Source organism: Balaenoptera ricei, chromosome 3, assembly GCF_028023285.1.
Source record: "Balaenoptera ricei isolate mBalRic1 chromosome 3, mBalRic1.hap2, whole genome shotgun sequence".
NCBI classification, from domain to species: domain Eukaryota; kingdom Metazoa; phylum Chordata; class Mammalia; order Artiodactyla; family Balaenopteridae; genus Balaenoptera; species Balaenoptera ricei.
In genome coordinates, this window is record NC_082641.1 from 33,874,320 (window position 1) to 33,893,187 (window position 18,868).

At 37.5% G+C, this 18,868-nt stretch overlaps 1 long non-coding RNA gene across 1 annotated transcript in view; it reads right to left on the minus strand.

The window, feature by feature from the left end:
* Positions 1–10,677: 10,677 nt before the first annotated feature.
* Positions 10,678–18,868, minus strand: part of LOC132362195 (uncharacterized) — a 509,367-nt gene continuing 501,176 nt past the window's right edge. The window contains exon 4 of the long non-coding RNA XR_009502296.1: positions 10,678–10,730. This is a non-coding gene — a long non-coding RNA (uncharacterized LOC132362195). The remainder of the gene's footprint in view (positions 10,731–18,868) is intronic.

An 18,868-nucleotide genomic window follows, 5' to 3' on the forward strand; every position in this document is an offset into this window, starting at 1 on the left:
AATTATTATGCTATACTGTTTAATGAGCTTGACTAAAAGACAATGGAGTAAGCACAGGTCTTAGAATCAGGTAATCTTTTATAATTTGTTCAAAAGAGACAGTGACACTTTCCTTGAAGTGTTTATATGAATTGTATTAGTTTCCTAAAACAGAAGAAATTACCACAAACTGGCGGCTTAAAAAAACCTAAAATTTATTTTCTCACAGTCATGGAGACCAGAAGTCTGAAATCAAGGTACTAGCAGGGTTGGTTCTTCTACAGGCTATGAGGGAGAGACTATCCTATGCCCTTCTCCTAGCTTCTGGAGGTTGTTGGCAATCTTGGTGTACCTTGGTTTGTAGATGTCAGCACTCCAATCTCTGCCTCTGTGGCCACCTGCCATTCTTCTATGTGCCTCTGTTTTCTCTTCATATAAAGACATCAGTCATTGGATTAGGGCCCATCCTAATCCAGTATGACCTCATCTTAACCAATTACATCTGCGAAGACCTTATTTCCAAATAAGGTCACATTCTGAGGTTCTGGCGTGGACATGAATTTTGGGGGGGACACTATTCAACCCAATGCAGGAATATTAGTGGGAAGGATTGTAAAGCACCTAGCATAATGCCTGGCACATAATTAGGGCTCAATAAAGAGTAATTATTGGCATTTGTAGTACACTAAATTAGCTAGTTAGCCTTGAGTGATGTTTGAGAGTGCTGAGCATGTAGCAGAGGTCCATAGCAAATTACCACAACCATGTCAGCAGATCTTTTCCAGTGCTCTTTCTTCCAAACCCAGATAATTTAAGCGCAGTGCTCAAGGCAAGTAAATTCAACCCTGAAGTCAATCAGTTTGCTCTACTTTCTTGAAAGCCACATTAGTGCCACTGAAATATAAGCAGGGAATTAGCAAAGACCTCTAATGCTTTGAATTAAATTTTGTGCCAAACAGCTCTGGGCCCTAACAACGGATTGTCCATTGTTCATTAATAAAGGGAGGGTCCATAAGCGCTTCACATTAAGCTGTGGGTTTTTTATTTGTTTGGTTTAATTGTATGCTTTTCTTTGCTCAGTTTTTGTGGAGCCAATGGCTGCTACTTCTATGTTTCTTTCATACATTTTTTTCTGGGTGCTGAAATTAAAATTGTGGCATTCTTAGATATAGGGATTTTAAGGAAAAAATACAATTTTTTCCCCAGAAAGTTAACTGTGAGTACACTGAGAAATAGGTAACTGCACTCCAGGAACCTGGAGAATCCTTCTTTCAAGGTCTTTCTGTGTCTCCTCTTAGACTTGCTGCCATCCTCTTTTCCAAAACAATTCTTAATTTGTTCTCCACTTCTTTCAAATCAGCTGTTATCTCTTCTTCAAACTTTCAAAATCTTCTTACTGTACATTACAGTTCAAAATCTAACCTCTACTATTTCAGTGTCCAACGAATATTATTTAGCCTTAAAAAAGAAGGAAATCCTGCCATACACAACAATATGGAATGAATTGGAGGACATTTTGCTAAGTGAATGAGCCAGATGGAGAAAGATAAATACTGCTTGATTCCACTTACATGCAGTATCTAAAAGAGTCAAACTCATAGAAGCAGAGAATAGAGTGGTGGTTGCCAGAGGCTGAGGGGAGAGGAAATGGAGAGTCGTTGTTCAATGGGTATAAAGTTATAAAGTTTTAGTTATGCAAGCTGAATAAGCTCTAAAGATCTGCTGTACAACACTGTGTCTGTAGTTAACAAAACTATATTGTGCACTTACAAATTTGTTAAAGTGGTAGAACTCATATGAAGTATTCTTACCAAAAAAAATCTAGCTTCTACTATTTCAGTGTCCAATTAAATATAAAATATAAAACTGACTAAATAAAAACTGTCCAATATAAAACTGATTAAATAAAACATAAATTAGAGTATATTCCCAAAGCAGTCAGTAAAAAGAATAAGCTGTATAGCAATAATAACAATGTTTTGGATGGTGTATAGTGCCAGCCATTGTTATAAATGTCTTATAAGTATTACCTCATTTAATCATTATAACACTCCTATAAACTAAATATTATTACTATTTCCATTTTTCAAATGAGGAAATAAAATGCAGAGTGATTAAGTAACTTGCCCAAGTCACACAGCTAGCAAATTGTACAGCTTTAGGAAAGGTATGGTGAAGCCAGGAAGGCACAGAAGAAGTCCAGAATGTAGTGTTAGCTTTAAAAAATAAATTACAAAACAGAAAGATGTATATTAGTATTCCATCTTATTAAAAATTAAATAGTGATAAATAGATTATACTTTTTTTTGGTCTAAATGAGTAAACATTTTTTTTGCATATATGTATTTATTTTTGTATACAGCAGGTTCTTATTACTCATCTATTTTATACATAATAGTGTATATATATGCCAACCCCAATCTCCCAATTCATCCCACCACCACCACCCACCCCCTTTTCCCCCCTTGGTGTCCATACATTTGTTCTCTATATCTGTGTCTCTATTTCTGACTCGCAAACTGGTTCATCTGTACCATTAGTGATAAATAGATTATACTTTTAAAAAATGCTCTGAAAAGATAGAATTAAAATAGCTAAGAAAGTTAACTCTCGCAAGTGATGCTAAGAGGTGGAGAAATTTCAACTTCTTACTTTATACAGTCCTGTGCTGTTTTTAATTGTTCAAAATGAGTATACTTTAGAGTAAACAGATAATTCAAAATTATACTCACTACTTCTTTAATTTGATATCAAATTTTTTATATGTGTAGAGCATTGTATGATGTACCATAAGACATTTTGAGGTCAGGTGGTGACTATACAGATAAATTTCTCTATCTACACTATTTTTTCCATGAATTAAGGCAGACTATGAGAAAACGTCATATTGTTTTACCACCCTGTACAACCTGTTTGCTTTTTCTTTTTTCCCCTTAATTCTTCCATGATCCAATGTCTTTAATCCACTTTGAGGGACATTATTAAAAAATAGGTTCCTGAAACATACTTTTGCATTTATTGAAAGAATTATGTGGAGAGCACTGTTTAACACATTGCACCATAGTTTTTTTCTGAGAATGTACTGCGAAAATATTTCTTTAGATTCAATTTAGAGAATTGTTTTATTCTTCTGAGTAACTGCTTTGTTCTTATTGTATGGACACTTTGAGATAGTTAACCAACCATGATCCTGTGTTTTCATGATCTGCCAGAAAGTTTAAGATGTATCTGTTTCTTATCACTGGAAAATGTCCTCTCAGCATATGCTTTGCTTCTAATCACACCCTTAATTTCATCTTATTTTTCTCACCTTCATTCTCCCAGATTTGTTAGTCTACTTTTTAATCCCTCCCTCCCCCATTTTCTTGGTCTTATTTATATGCATTTTGGTAAATGCCTTAAACCATTCTAGAACAAGGCAAACTAAAAGGAAAAAAATATTTAAATTAATAAATGCAATTCACACATGTATTAGTTTCAAGAAAACCCAGCTGAGTTAGGCCTAGTTGAATTTAAAATACCCATTATTTCTAGGAGAGTTTATGCACTTTTCCAATACACTTACGAAAGTCTACTCAAAGTGCAGCAAGAACATCTCATAATTTGAAAGAAAAAATGAGACTGCAATTCTAAATCATTGTCATTAAAAAAGTTATTAGGACCTAATTTTGCAAGGCCTTGCAGGCATTCTGTAGGGAGAACAGACCTAGCATCTGTCCCTAGGAATTTAATATGAATCATGGATACACCATATCCAAATCTAGCAATTTGGGATCCAAAATGATTCAAACTATATTTATATCACTCTAAGAACACGAAGGGCATATTTATTCAGTTCTACCTGAAAGTAGGTGCTGCAAAACATTTTCATAAAAGGGCTTATCTTGAGGTAAACAAAGGACAGTTCCCATGAGCTACCAGGGTTTAAACAACTTCTGAATTAATTCAAGTGACATAAGTGGAACATTCCAAGAATTATCTTACAAACAGTTTTCTATTTGCCTATTAATTTCTTCAGACATCAGTTCACTAAGAGAAAGTAATAACCTCTAAAGAGTGATGCAAAATCTGTAATAAGTCTGCAGTTTTAATTTAAATATTTCAAATAAACATCCAAGTTATAAAAGCATTAAAATATTTCCAGTGCTTGGTTCATTAGAAATGAAATTTTCCAGGCTAAAGTCCAGTGGGAGAGGAATGATTGCTCCATAATTCATCTTTTCCCCATCCCTAATGCCAAAGATCCTTCTCCCTTTTATAATGAAAATATGGTTATCATCTCAAGTTGTCAGCATATGTAATGCCATGTAATTGCCATGACATGCCAAAAATGTAGGCAAATATGCCTTTGGATTATTATTTTCCAGCTGCCAGGCCCATTACAACTTGACCACACAAGGTGTTGGTACCATATTGCCATTCTGGCTGTTATGTGATTATAACTAATCATCATGGCAAAACCAAGAGGCTTTGCTCACTATCACCATCATCTTCTGAAGATGTTACAGCACAGTAGGACCAAGGCAAAGAGATAATGTTGTGTAGAATTGGCTATGACAGACATTATAAGCAACTTCAAATTTAGAAATTCTGGGGAAAACTCAGTTATATGTTAACACATAAACAGTTCCACAAAGAAGGCAATTAAACATTGAAACAGTGCAAATGCAATTTGGTTGACAAATATAATAACTAAAATTCATTAAACCTTATTTCCATTAACTTTTTCATGATTTTAGGATCAAGCAGATCTATTCTGAAATCGCTACCTCACACTTTCAAGTGATTCCAGTTATTGAAATAACTCAATAATATACTTGCAAAAATGAATTTGACATCCAAATCTTCAATAATTCACACAAGTGTTAAAAGAGCATTTGTTCTTACTTGGGGGAATTGAATTTCCTATCTGGATGAGAATTCCTACTTTAAAATATTTTTTTAGCTGGTAAATATTTAAAACATGATGCTGTGGTTTCTAAATAAGATGCTCTCTCCTCAAAGTAAATGAAAAATATCCCCTGAACTGCAAACTTCCCCAAGTAGAGATACCCAGCCAGAATATTATATTGAGCAAAAAAGATTTAAATCAAATGTCCAATTACTCTTTTATAGGATATAACTCTAAGCTAATACTGCTTACACTTGAAGCCATCTGAAGATTTTCGTATTGGAAAATTGTACTTGAAATGTGTTCTTGATTGATTTGCTTTTATTTAATTAGAGATGCCTAGAACTAAAGCTAACAATTGCATGTATCTTCATTCAAAATTAAACAGTTGCTATTGTAAGATTATCTAAGCATTTTTTTAAAAGTTAATTTTTTTGCCAAAATGTATTCTCAAACTGTCCACTGGACCACACTATTGAAATAGTTAACCGAGCATTGGATGATAATAATCATATATTCTCACTCGGGTGGTTCCGGATTTCAGCAGTCTATGATCAGTTTTTAACTCAGCAGAAATTCTCCCCCTTTATTTATTGCTGTAGATTGGTATTGACTTTCAAATGCCTCATGACAGTTGTGATTAATTATGTTCCTTAAATAAAGAGTTTTCAAACTGGAACTTAAAGGAGCCAGAAGCTCAGGGCTTCCATGTGTTCTACAAATTCTTTCAGCAGCTTTTCATTAGTGGGTCCTGGTTTTCATAACACAGAGAAAGGCTTACCGTTTCAACATGCTGACTTTGTTTTTAAATACCTAGTATTGTATTACCTTTTATTGCTATTCCATAATTTAAAATATAGCCATGAATGTGAAGAAATAATTTTGAAAAAAGAATATATTGTTTTAAATATGTATCTCCAAAGTTGGAATATATATATTTCCATTCTATCTTTTTTGTGTCCTCTAGATAATATTTAATCATTTGTAGGTACTCGATAGGCATTTACTCCTAAGAAATATACTATAGGTTAGTCCTTTGTTTCCATCTGAAAGGAGAAAGTGTAAATCAATATAAAAAAGGGTAATCAGAAAATTGAAGTTTTTTTATGCTTTTTTAAGGAAAATGCAATTGGGGAGATCCAAAATAAAGTCTGTTTTATTCAAAGATATTTAAACTTTAAAAATCTTCCATCTGAGTCTATTGAGTTCAAATCAATTTTGTAACCATTTCACCACATTAACTATATCTATTTTTTTAAACTTAAAAAGTTTAAGAACATGTTCTCCAGTGCAGAGAGATTCAGTTCAGTTCAGCAAGCATTTGTTCTCATACGAACTAGGCATGATAGGTAACGGTGAAATTAAGACATGGTAGAAAATGTTCTGTCTTCTAAGAACTTCCACATGTGGAACCACAAGACCGCACATCTCGGGAGGGTAGCAATACTGGCTAGAGGCAGGCCTAAGAAAATCAGAAGCATTCCAGAGATGAGAGTAACTGCAAACAAAGAAATCAAGATGAGGCAGTACCGTTGAGCCCCTCTGCGTTCTAGACACCAAGCTGGGGATACCAACATGGAGAAGACGAAAGATTTTTGTCACCAAGAGGAACACAGGAAGGAGTCTGATAACAGATGTGTACACAGGAAACCATGGAAACCCTGGGGAAAGTGTGTCTCATGACTGAAGGTATGAGTGTTGGAGAGTTTGGGAATCCAACAGATGGGAGAGCAGATCTATACCCCTCATTCTCCAGATGACAAATCTGAACTAACATGAATAAACCCAACATTCTTGAAATGGGCATTTAGAAAGACATGTAGAATGGAACTAATTCCTTTTAGACCTGACTTTCATTAGGCCCATAACTTAAATTTCAGTAAGTACCAGCTGATTTTATTTTCTCTTAGGAAGTCAATGCTTATTTTTATGGGCAAATTGATATAGGTATACACTGGCACATTTTAGGTTTTTGGATTATTTTCTGCATTTCAGTAATGCCAGTATGAAAATATCAAATATCTTGAGGGTTGATCAACTTCCAAAACAAAAATGATAGTTAAGTCCATGTTGAAGAGGTAGAGGAAGAATATTTTGAGATCAACCTTCAAATATACTAAAAATGTTTAAAAAATTGTTTCTGGTCAGTTCTAAATTAGTTGTTCCCAAACTTATGCATCTAAATCAGTTGGGAAACTTTAAAAAATACAGATTTTTAAGCACACCCCAGACTTCTTGTATCTGAATCTTCATGGATAGAACTGGGAATTTATATGTTTTACAAACTCTTTAAATGAGTCTGGTGCACAGCCAGGTGTGGAAGCTCCCATCTAAATAATGCTACATGTTAGTGGAAAATATGTGTCAAGAAGAGATTGTTTTAAAAGACCTATTCCTGAGTAAAGATGTAGTGAGTGACAAAAGATGATTTAGCTATAAAGCAATATATGGAATATGTAAATTAAAATAAAGATTTGCCCTAACTGGAACTTTGGATATAATAGTTGCTATTAAAGATATAATTAATATCTGATTATGGGTTAACACACAGAATATATAAAGAACTTATACAACTCAACAACAAAAAAATAATCTGATTCCAACCACTATGGAAAAAAATATGGGGGTTCCTCAAAAAAATTAAAACAGAACTGCCATATGATTCAGCAATTCCACTTCTGGTTATTTACCTGAAGAAAACTAAAACACTAATATGAAAAGATATAGGCAGCCCTGTGTTTATCACAGCATTATTTACAATAGCCAAGATATGAAAGCAAACAAAGTGTCCATAGATAGGTGAATGGATAAAGAAGATGTGATATGTGTGTGTATACACATATGGACTATTACTCAGTCATTAAAAAAAGAATAAAATCCTGCCATTTGTAACATGATGAATGGGGCTAGAGGGTATCACACTGAGTGAAATAAGTCAGGCAGGGAAGGACAAATACTGTATGATTTCACTTATATGTGGAAGCTAAAAAAACAAAACAAACAAAACAGAATCAGATTCATAGATACAAAGAACAAACTGGTGGTTGCCAGAATGCAGGGGGTGGGGGGATGGGCACAATAGGTGAAGAGCACTAAGAGACACAAACTTCCAGTTATAAAATAAATAAGTCACAGAGACGTAATATACAGAATAGGGGATATAGTCAATAATATTCAATAACTTTGTGTGGTACAGATAGTAACTAGATTATCATGGTGATTATCTCATGTATATAAATGTTGAATCATTATGTTGTACACCTGAATTAATGTAATATTATATGTCAATTATACTTCACTTTTTTTAAAAGTTAAAAAATATATAATTAGATGCAGATGAAATTGAAGAAATATTAGAAAAAGAATTGATATAGAAGAAAGTTCAAGTTATAAAAGATAGGAGTTAGGAGAGAAAATGCCCTTTCAATAGTGGATGTGCATATTATCTGTAACTATTATCCAAATGAAAAAATGAAATCATACTTTACATACCAATTTGCATTATTTTTACTAAAAAATATGGTATAATAATATTTCTATTTTATTCATGTAATTTCCCCATTCTCCTTAATGTTGGAATACTATTTCATTGTACTGAAGTACCGTACCTCAAATAATTCTAATAGTCAACAGAAAAACATCAAAAGCATAAAAGCAAGTAAATCATCCATTATGGCCAATAAATTCATGAAAAATGATTCAGCCTCCTTTAGGAATTTCTAATAAATATGAAAACAACAATAAAGTATCATTTCTCATCAAGCAGATTGGTCAAATATCAAAATAACTTACAATACTCAGTTTGGGCCAGGGTTTGGGAAATTGGGTGGGAATACTCAAATGATATTGGTTGAAATGTAATGAAATAATTCCCTTTTTTTGTTTAAAGGGAATTGTGGAGTTGCTGTAAGTATTAAAAATTTCAGTTCTAGGAATTCATCATATTTGCACACATGTATAAAGATTTCCACAGATATTCATTGTATCAGTGAAATCGAGCTATACATAGATGTACAACTGCTGGTGGGACAAAGAAAGCTGGTCTGCAATCAGGAAAAAAAGAAATTTGGCTTTAAATTCAAATCCTCTGCTTATCTTGACCTCATGTAAATAGACACCACCATCTCAAGCCAGACCTCAAGTACCACACTCTTTACCCAATTTATATTTTAGTTACTACTAATAAAATAGCACAAGTTCATATTGTAAACACAGCATAGTACATACTTATGTATCATCTGCTTAAATTTTTCTTATGGTTCCCCATTATATACTGCTATGCAAGTTCCTAATCCTAGTTTACAGAGTACTACATCATCTGCCCCTCCCTTTTATTTTTTATGTTAGCCTCCTCTCTCACACTCTCCACTTCACCCTCTCTGTTCCAGCCACATTGGCCTTCTTTGCTTCCTCCAAACCACAAACTTTGTTCCTTCCTAAGAGCCTTTGCTCTAACCACACTCTCTGATGGCAATGCCATGTCCCCAGTTTTTGCCAGGCTTCGGCTTGTTAGATCTCAAGTAACCATCACCTTTACTGCATGATTCCTCCAACCAGCCAAACAGCATAGATATGCTGACACTCATTATCACATTGCCTAGTTTAAATATTTGCAATGTACACATCACTACCTGATGTTTATGTTGCTTGGTTAGTTTTTAGAAATTTACTTATTTTTTTTTAACATCTTTATTGGAGGATAATCGCTTTACAATGTTGTGTTAGTTGCTGCTGTATAACAAAGTGAATCAGCTATATGTATACATATATCCCCCTATCTCCTCCCTCTTGTATCTCCCTCCCACCCTCCCTATCCCACCCCTCTAGGTGGACACAAAGCACCGAGCTGATCTCCCTGCGCTAAGTGGCTGCTTCCAACTAGCTGTTTATTTTACATTTGGTAGTGTATACATGTCCATGCCACTCTCTCACTTCGTCCTAGCCTACCCTTCCCCCTCCTCGTGTCCTCAAGTCCATTCTCTACATATGCGTCTTTATTCCTGTCCTGCCCCTAGGTTCTTCAGAACTTTTTTTTTTTTTTTTTAGATTCCACATATATGTGTTAGCATACAGTATTTGTTTTTCTCTTTCTGACTTACTTCACTCTATATGACAGTCTCTAGGTCCATCCACCTCACTACAAATAACTCAATTTCGTTTCTTTTCATGGCTGAGTGATATTCCATTGTATGTATGTGCCACATCTTCTTTATCCATTCATCTGTTGATGGGCACTTAGGTTGCTTCCATGTCCTGGCTATTGTAAATAGAGCTGCAATGAACACTGTGGTACATGACTCTTTTTGAATTAAGGTTTAGAAATTTAATTATTATTATTATCTACCTATCAGTGATTCCCCCACAAAAAAAATAATGCAAATTCTATGAAAGCAAAGACCTATCATGGTCACTACTATAAGCCCGGTTCTTACTTGGTACATAGCAGGTAATAAATAGATGTTTGTTGAATAAAGGAATGACTACATAAAAGAATAAATACTCTAGTCCATCCTTCCTGACAACATGGCCTGAGAAGCCAGCACACCTTATCTTCTACTGACCATATCCATGTTGGTCTTTACTTCACCATTCCCACTACCCTCCACTATGGCTTTTACAACTTCAAGTTCAGGTTGATCTTGGGAGTCCTACCAGTCTACTCCAGGTCTCTTGTGTCCTTCTTTTCTTCAAAGAGTCCATGATATAGAAAAATAATTCAATTCAGCTCCAATGATAAATACTCCAAACACCATGTTCTCACTCTAAACATCTCTGAAAAGAGGTAGCTTGAAATCCAGAGAGGAAACGGTAGGTTTTGCTCTGGAATACTCTCCTCTGTCTGAGGCCTTACTTTAGATCACTGTAAAAAGAGAGGACTCAGTTACTGGGGACCCCACACATTGCATCCTGCAGGAGAAGCAACTGAAGAGCCACCTATTCCATCATCAAGCTAATCCAAGAGCTTAATCTAAATTAATTGAAATCCAGGAGCTTCTGGGTTGGCGAACATGTGGTACACTCAGACAGGGCGTGGATGTTCCATGCCCTTTTCCATATCTTGCCCTATTCATCTCTTCTGTCTGGCTGTTTTAGAGTTATATCCGTTTACAACAAACCAGCAATCTAAATGAGTCTTCCGACCCCTGGCCTGGCTTAGAACCTCACCAGTTCTACTGATGTCCTACATTCCTCCCAGATCACACACCAGCCTCCCACTGCTTCTCAAGAGGCTGAGCAACCACCCAGGAGGATTTAGGGTTCAGTAACAATGATGCCATTATAGAATAAGATGAAGTATAGTTTCAAATGAATAAAGTGAATCTCTTTTGAGTGAAATTTCAAGCTGTTTCTTCCCTTTATAATAATTCATGGCAATAGCTAAGAAAGAGAGTCACAGGGTACTGTGGGAGCACATGATCAAGAGACCTTACTTAATCTGGGGGAGTTGAGAAGGTTGTCCCCAGGAAGTGACACTGAAGGCAAGATTTGAGACATGAGTATACATTAGCCAGGAATCTCACATGAGAACCTTGTCTTAACCTTTTTAAAATCTGCAAAACAGGTTGGGCCTTCAAGATGGCAGAGGAGTAAGACGTGGAGATCACCTTCCTCCCCATAAATACATCAAAAATACATCTATATGTGGAACAGCTCCTACAGAACACTTACTGAACACTGGCAGAAGACCTCAGACTTCCCAAAAGGCAAGAAAATCCCCACATACCTGGGTAGGGCAAAAGAAAAAAGAAAAAACAGAGACGAAAGAATAGGGATGGGACCTGCACCTCTGGGAGGGAGCTGTGAAGGAGGAAAAGTTTCCACACCCTAGGAAGCCCCGGTGGAGACGGGGGTGGGGGCCGGGGTGGGGGAAGCTTTGGAGCCACGGAGGAGAACGCAGCAACAGGGGTGCAGAGGGCAAAGTGGAGAGATTCCCACACAAAGGATTGGTGCCGACCAGCACTCACCAGCCTGAGAGGCTTGTCTGCTCACCTGCCGGGACGGGTGGGGGCTAGGAGGTGAGGCTCGGGCTTCGGAGGTCAGACCCCAGGGAGAGGACTGGGGTTGGCTGCGTGAACACAGCCTGAAGGGGGCTACTGCACCATGGCTAGCCAGGAGGAAGTCCGGGAAAAAGTCTGGACCTGCTGGAGAGTCAAGAGACCTTTGTTTCAGGGTGCACGAGGAAAGGGGATTCCTCCCCACTGTGCCCACAGAAAGCAGAGCGCTGCCTAAGTGAGCTCCAGAGATGGGCATGAGCTGTGGCTATCAGCTCGGACCCCAGAGACAGGCATGAAATGCTAAGGCTGCTTCCACTGCCACCAAGAATCCTGTGTGCAAGCACGGGTCACTATCCACACCCCACTGGGAGCCTGTACAGCCCGCCACTGCCAGGGTCCCAAGCTCCAGGGACAACTACCCCGGGAGAACACACGGCACACCTCAGGCTGTTGCAATGTCATGCCGGCCACTGCCACCTCAGGCTCGCCCTGTATTCCAGTTATGACTACCTTACCCCTCCCTCCCCCCGGCCTGAGTGAGCAAGAGCACCCTAGTAAGTCGCTGCTTTAACCCCCTCCTGTCTGGGCAGGAACAGATGTCTGAGGGCGACCGACACGCAGAGGCAGGGCCAAAACCAAAGCTGAACCCCAGGAGTGGTGCGAACAAAGAAGAGAGAGGGAAATTTCACTGTGCAGCCTCAGGAGCAGCAGGTTAAATCCCCACAATCAACTTGATAAACCCTGCACCTGAAGAATACCTGAATAGACACTGACTGTTCCCAAAACTGAGGCGGTGGACTTTGGGAGCAACTGTAGACTTGTGGTTTGCCTTCTGCGTCTAATTTTTTTCTACTTTTATGTTGATCTTAATATAGTATTTAGTGCATATTATCATTGGTGGATTTGTTTACTGGTTTGGTTGTTCTCTTTCTTTTTTTTATATACATATATATTTTTTCTTTATCTCTTTTTGTGAGTGTGTATGTGTATTCTACAGATTTTGTCTGTATAGGTTTGCTTTTACCATTTGTTCGATGGTCTGGCTGTTCGTTTTTGTTTTTTCATTTTTTTTCTCTCTCATCCTTTTCTTCTGAGCCGTGTGGCTGGCAGGGTCACGGTGTTCCTGCCGGGTGTCGGGCCTGAGCCTTCGAGGTGGGAGGGCCAAGACCAGGACATTAGACAACCAGAAACCTACCGGCCACACGTAATATCAGTTGGTGAGAGCTCTCCCAGAGAGCTTCATCTCAACACTAAGACCCAGCTCCACCCAACAGCCAGCAAGCTCCAGTGCTAGACACCCCATGCCAAACAACTAGCAAGGCAGGAACACAACCCCATCCATTAGCAGAGAGGCTGCCTAAAATCATACTAAGTTCACAGACACTCCAAAACACACCACTGGATGTGGTCCTGCCCTCCAGAAGGACAAGATCAAGCCACAACCACCAGAACACAGGCACCAGTTCCCTCCACCAGGAAGCCTACACAACCCACTGAACCAACCTCACCCACTGAGGGCAAACACCAAAAATAACAGGAACTACAAACCTGCAGCCTGTGAAAAGGAGATCCCAAACACAGTAAGTTAAACAAAATGAGAAGACAGGGAAATATGCAGCAGATAAAGGAGCAAAGTAAAAACACACCACAGCAAACAAATGAGGAGGAAATGGGCAGTCTACCTGAAAAAGAATTCAGAGTAATGACAGTAGGGGTGATCCAAAATCTCAGAAATAGAATGGAAAAAATACAAGAAACATTTAACAAGGACTTAGAAGAACTAAAGAGCAAACGAACAGTGATGAACAAAACAATAAATGAAATTAAAAATACTCTAGATGGAATCAATAGCAGAATAACTGAGGCAGAAGAACAGATAAGTGACCTGGAAGATAAAATAGTGGAAATAACTGCCACAGAGCATAATAAAGAAAAAGGAATGAAAAGAATTGAGGACAGTCTCAGAGACATCTGGCACAACATTAAATGCACCAACATTCGAATTAAAGGGGTCCCAGAAAAAGAAGAGAAAAATAAAGGGTCTGAGAAAATATTTGAAGAGATTATTGTTGAAAACTTCCTAACAAGGGAAAGGAAATAATCAATCAAGTCCAGGAAGCACAGAGAGTCCCACACAGGATAACCACAAGGAGAAACACACCAAGACGCATATCAAACTATCAAAAATTAAATTCGAAGAAAAAATATTAAAAGCAGCAAGGGAAAAGCAACAAATAACATACAAGGGAAACCCCATAAGGTTAACAGCTGATCTTACAGCAGAAACTCTGCGAGTCAGAAGGGAGTGGCAGGACATATTTAAAGTGATGAAAGGGGACTTCCCTTGTGGTGCAGTGGTTAGGAATCCACCTGCCAATGCAGGGGACACAGGTTCGAGCCCTGGTCCAGGAAGATGCCACATGCCATGGAGCAACTAAGACCATGTGCCACAGCTACTGAGCCTGCACTCTAGAGCCCGCAAGCCACAACTACTGAGCCTGCATGCCACAACTACTAAAGGCTGCGCATCTAGAGCCCATGCTACACAACAAGAGAAGCCACCGCAATGAGAATCCCACTCACCGCAATGAAGAGTAGCCCTGGCTCGCTGCAACTAGAGAAAAGCCCACGTGCAGCTATGAAGACCCAACGCAGGCAAAAATAAAATAAAATAAATAAATAAATTTATAAATAAATAAATAAATAAAGTGATGAAAGGGAAAAACCTAAAACTAAGATTACTCTACCCAGCAAGGGTCTCATTCAGATTTGACAGAAAAATTAAAACCTTTACAAACAAGCAAACCCTAAGAGAATTCAGCACCACCAAACCAGCTCTACAACAAATGCTAAAGGAACTTCTCTAGGCAGGAAACACAAGGGGAGGAAAAGACCTACAATAACAAACCCAAGACAATTAAGAAAATGGTAATAGGAACATACATATCGATAATTAACTTAAATGTAAATGGAACGCTCTAACCAAAAGACACAGACTGGCTGAATGGATGCAAAAACAAGACCCATAAATATTCTGTCTACAAGAGATCCACTTCAGACCTAGGGACACATACAGACTGAAAGTGAGGGGATGGAAAAAGATATTCCATGTAAGTGGAAATCAAAAGAAAGCTGGAGTAGCAATTCTCATATCAGGCAAAATAGACTTTAAAATAAAGACTATTACAAGAGACAAAGAAGGACACTACATAATGATCAAGGGATCAATCCAAGAAGAAGATAGAACAACTGTAAATATTTATGCACCTGACATAGGAGCACCACAATACATAATGCAAATGCTAACAGCCATAAAATGGGAAATTGACATTAACACAATCATAGTAGGGGACTTTAACACCCCACTTAAACCAATGGACAGAACATCCAAAATGAAAACAAATAAGGAAACACAAGCTTTAAATGACACATTAAACAAGATGGACCTAATTTATATTTATAAGACATTCCATCTAAAAAGAACAGAATACACTTTCTTCTCAAGGGCTCAGGGAACATTCTCCAAGATAGATCATATGTTGGGTCACAAATCAAGCCTTAGTAAATTTAAGAAAATTGAAATTATATCAAATACCTCTTCCAACCACAACGTTATGAGACTAGATATCAATTACAGGAAAAAAAAACTGTAAAAAATACAAACACATGGAGGCTAAACAATACGCTATTAAATAACCAAGAGACCACTGAAGAGATCAAAGAGGAAATAAAAAAATACCTAAAAACAAATGACAATGAAAACACGATGACCCAAAACCTATGAATGCAGCAAAAGCAGTTCTAAGATGGAAGTTTATAGCAATACAATCCTACCTCAAGAAACAAGAAAATCTCGAATAAACAACCTAACTTGACACCTAAAGCAATTAGAGAAAGAAGAACAAAAATAACCCAAAGTTAGCAGAAGGAAAGAAATCATAAAGATCAGATCAGAAATAAATGAAAAAAAATACAGGAAACGATAGCAAAGACCAAGAAAATTAAAAGCTGCCTCTTTGAGAAGAGAAACAAAATTGATAAACCATTAGCCAGACTCATCAAGAAAAAGAGGGAGAAGACTCAAATCAACAGAATTAGAAATGAAAAAGGAGAAGTAACAACTGACACTGCAGGAATACAAAGGATCATGAGAGGTTACTACAAGCAACTATATGCCAATAAAATGGACAACCTGGAAGAAATGGACAAATTCTTAGAAAAGTACAAACTCCCAAGACAGAACCAGGAAGAAATAGAAACTATGAACAGACCAATCACAAGAACTGAAATTGAAACTGTGATTAAAAATCTTCCAACAAACAAAAGCCCAGAACCAGGTGGCTTCACAGGCGAATTCTATCAAACATTTAAAGAAGAGCTAACACCTATCCTTCTCAAACTCTTCCAAAATATAGCAGAGGGAGGAACACTCCCAACTCATTCTACAAGGCTACAATCATCAGCCTGATTCCAAAACCACACAAAGATATCACAAAGAAAGAAAACTACAGGCCAATATCACTGATGAACAAAGATGCAAAAATCCTCAACAAAATACTAGCAAACAGAATCCAACAGCACATTAAAAGGATCACACACCATGATCAAGTGGGGTTTAACGCAGGAATGCAAGGATTCTTTAACACACAAATCAATGTGATAGACCATATTAACAAATTGAAGGATAAAAAACCATATGATAATCTCAATAGATGCAGAAAAAGCTTTCAACAAAATTCAACACCGATTTATGATAAAGACTCTCCAGAAAGTGGGCACAGAGGGTACCTACCTCAACATAATAAAGGCCATATATGACAAACCCACAGCAAACATCATTCTCAAAGGTGAAAAACTGAAACCATTTCCTCTAAGGTCAGGAACAAGACAAGGTTGCCCACTCTCACCACTACTATTCAACATAGTTTTGGAATTTTAGCCACAGCAATCAGAGAAGGAAAAGAAATTAAAGGAATCCAATTTGGAAAAGAAGTGAAACTGTCACTGTTTGGAGATGACATGATACTACACATGGAGAATCCTAAAGATGCTACCAGAAAACTACTAGAGCTAATCAATGAATCTGGTAAAGTAGCAGGATACAAAATGCACAGAAATCTCTTGCATTCCTACACACTAATGATGAAAAATCTGAAAGAGAAGTTAAGGAAACACTCCCATTTACCATTACAACAAAAAGAATAAAACACCTAGGAATAAACGTACCTAAGGAGACAGAAGACCTGTATGCAGAAAACTATAAGACACTGATGAAAGAAATTAAGGATGATACAAACAGATGGAGAGATATACCATGTTCTTGGATTGGAGGAAGAATTAACATTGTGAAAATGACTATACTACCCAAAGCAACCTACAGATTCAATGCAATCCCTATCAAGCTACCAATGGCATTTTTCACAGAACTAGAACCCAAAATTTTACAATTTATATGGAAACACAAAAGACCCCAAATAGCCAGAGCAATCTTGAGAAAGAAAAATGGTGCTGGAGGAATCAGGCTCCCTGACTTCAGACTATACTACAAAGCTACAGTAACCAAGATAGTATGGTACTGGCACAAAAACAGAAACATAGATCAATGGAACAGGATAGAAAGCCCAGAGATAAACCCATGCACATATGGTCACCTTATCTTTGACAAAGGAGGCAAGAATTTACAATGTAGAAAAGACAGCCTCTTCAATAAATGGTGGTGGGAAAACTGGACAGCTACACGTAAAAGAATGAAATTAGAACAGTCCCTAACACCATACACAAAAATAAACTCAAAATGGATTAAAGACCTAAATGTAAGGCCAGACACTATAAAACTCTTAGAGGAAAACATAGGCAGAACACTCTATGATGTAAATCACAGCAAGATCCTTGTTGACCCACCTCCCAGAGAAATGGAAATAAAAACAAAAATAAACAAATGGGACCTAATGAAAGTTAAAAGCTTTTGCACAGCAAAGGAAACCATAAACAAGACAAAAAGGCAACCCTCAGAATGGGAGAAAATATTTGCAAAAGAAACAACAGACAAATGCTTAATCTCCAAAATATACAAACAGCTCATAGAGCTTAATATCAAAAAAACAAACAATCCAGTTAAAAAATGGGCAGAAGTCTTAAATAGACATTTCACCAAGGAAGACATACAGATGGCCAAGAGGCACATGAAAAGATGCTCAACATCACTAATCATTAGAGATATGCAAATTAAAACTACAATGAGGTATCACCTCACAACGGTCAGAATGGCCATCATCAAAAAATCTACAAACAATAAATGCTGGAGAGGGTGTGGAGAAAAGGGAGCCCTCTTGTACTGTTGGTGGGAATGTAAATTGATACAGCCACTATGGAGAACAGTATGGAGGTTCCTTAAAAAACTAAAAATAGAACTACCATAGGACCCAGCAATCCCACTACTGGGCATATACCCTGAGAAGACCATAATTCAAAAGGAGACATGTACCACAATGTTCTTCGCAGCACTATTTACAATAGCCAGGACATGGAAGCAACCTAACTGTCCATCAACAGATGAATGGATAAAGAAGACGTAGCACATACATAGAATGGAATATTACTTGGCCATAGAAAGAAACAAAATTGAGTTATTTGTAGTGAGGTGGATGGACCTAGAGTCTGTCATACAGAGTGAAGTAAGTCAGAGAAAAACAAATACCATACACTAACACATATATATGAAATCAAAAAAAAAAAAAAAGGTTCTAATGAACCTAGGGGCAGGACAGGAAAAAAGACACAGACGTAGAGAATGGACTTGAGGACACCAGGGGTGGGAAGGGTAAGCTGCTACGAAATGAGAGAGTAGCATTGACATATATACACTACCAAATGTAAAATAGATAGCTAGTGGGAAGCAGCCACATAGCACAGGGAGATCAGCTCGGTGCTTTGTGTCCACCTAGAGGGGTAGGATAGGGAGGGTGGGAGGGAGATACAAGAGGGAGGGATATGGGGATATATG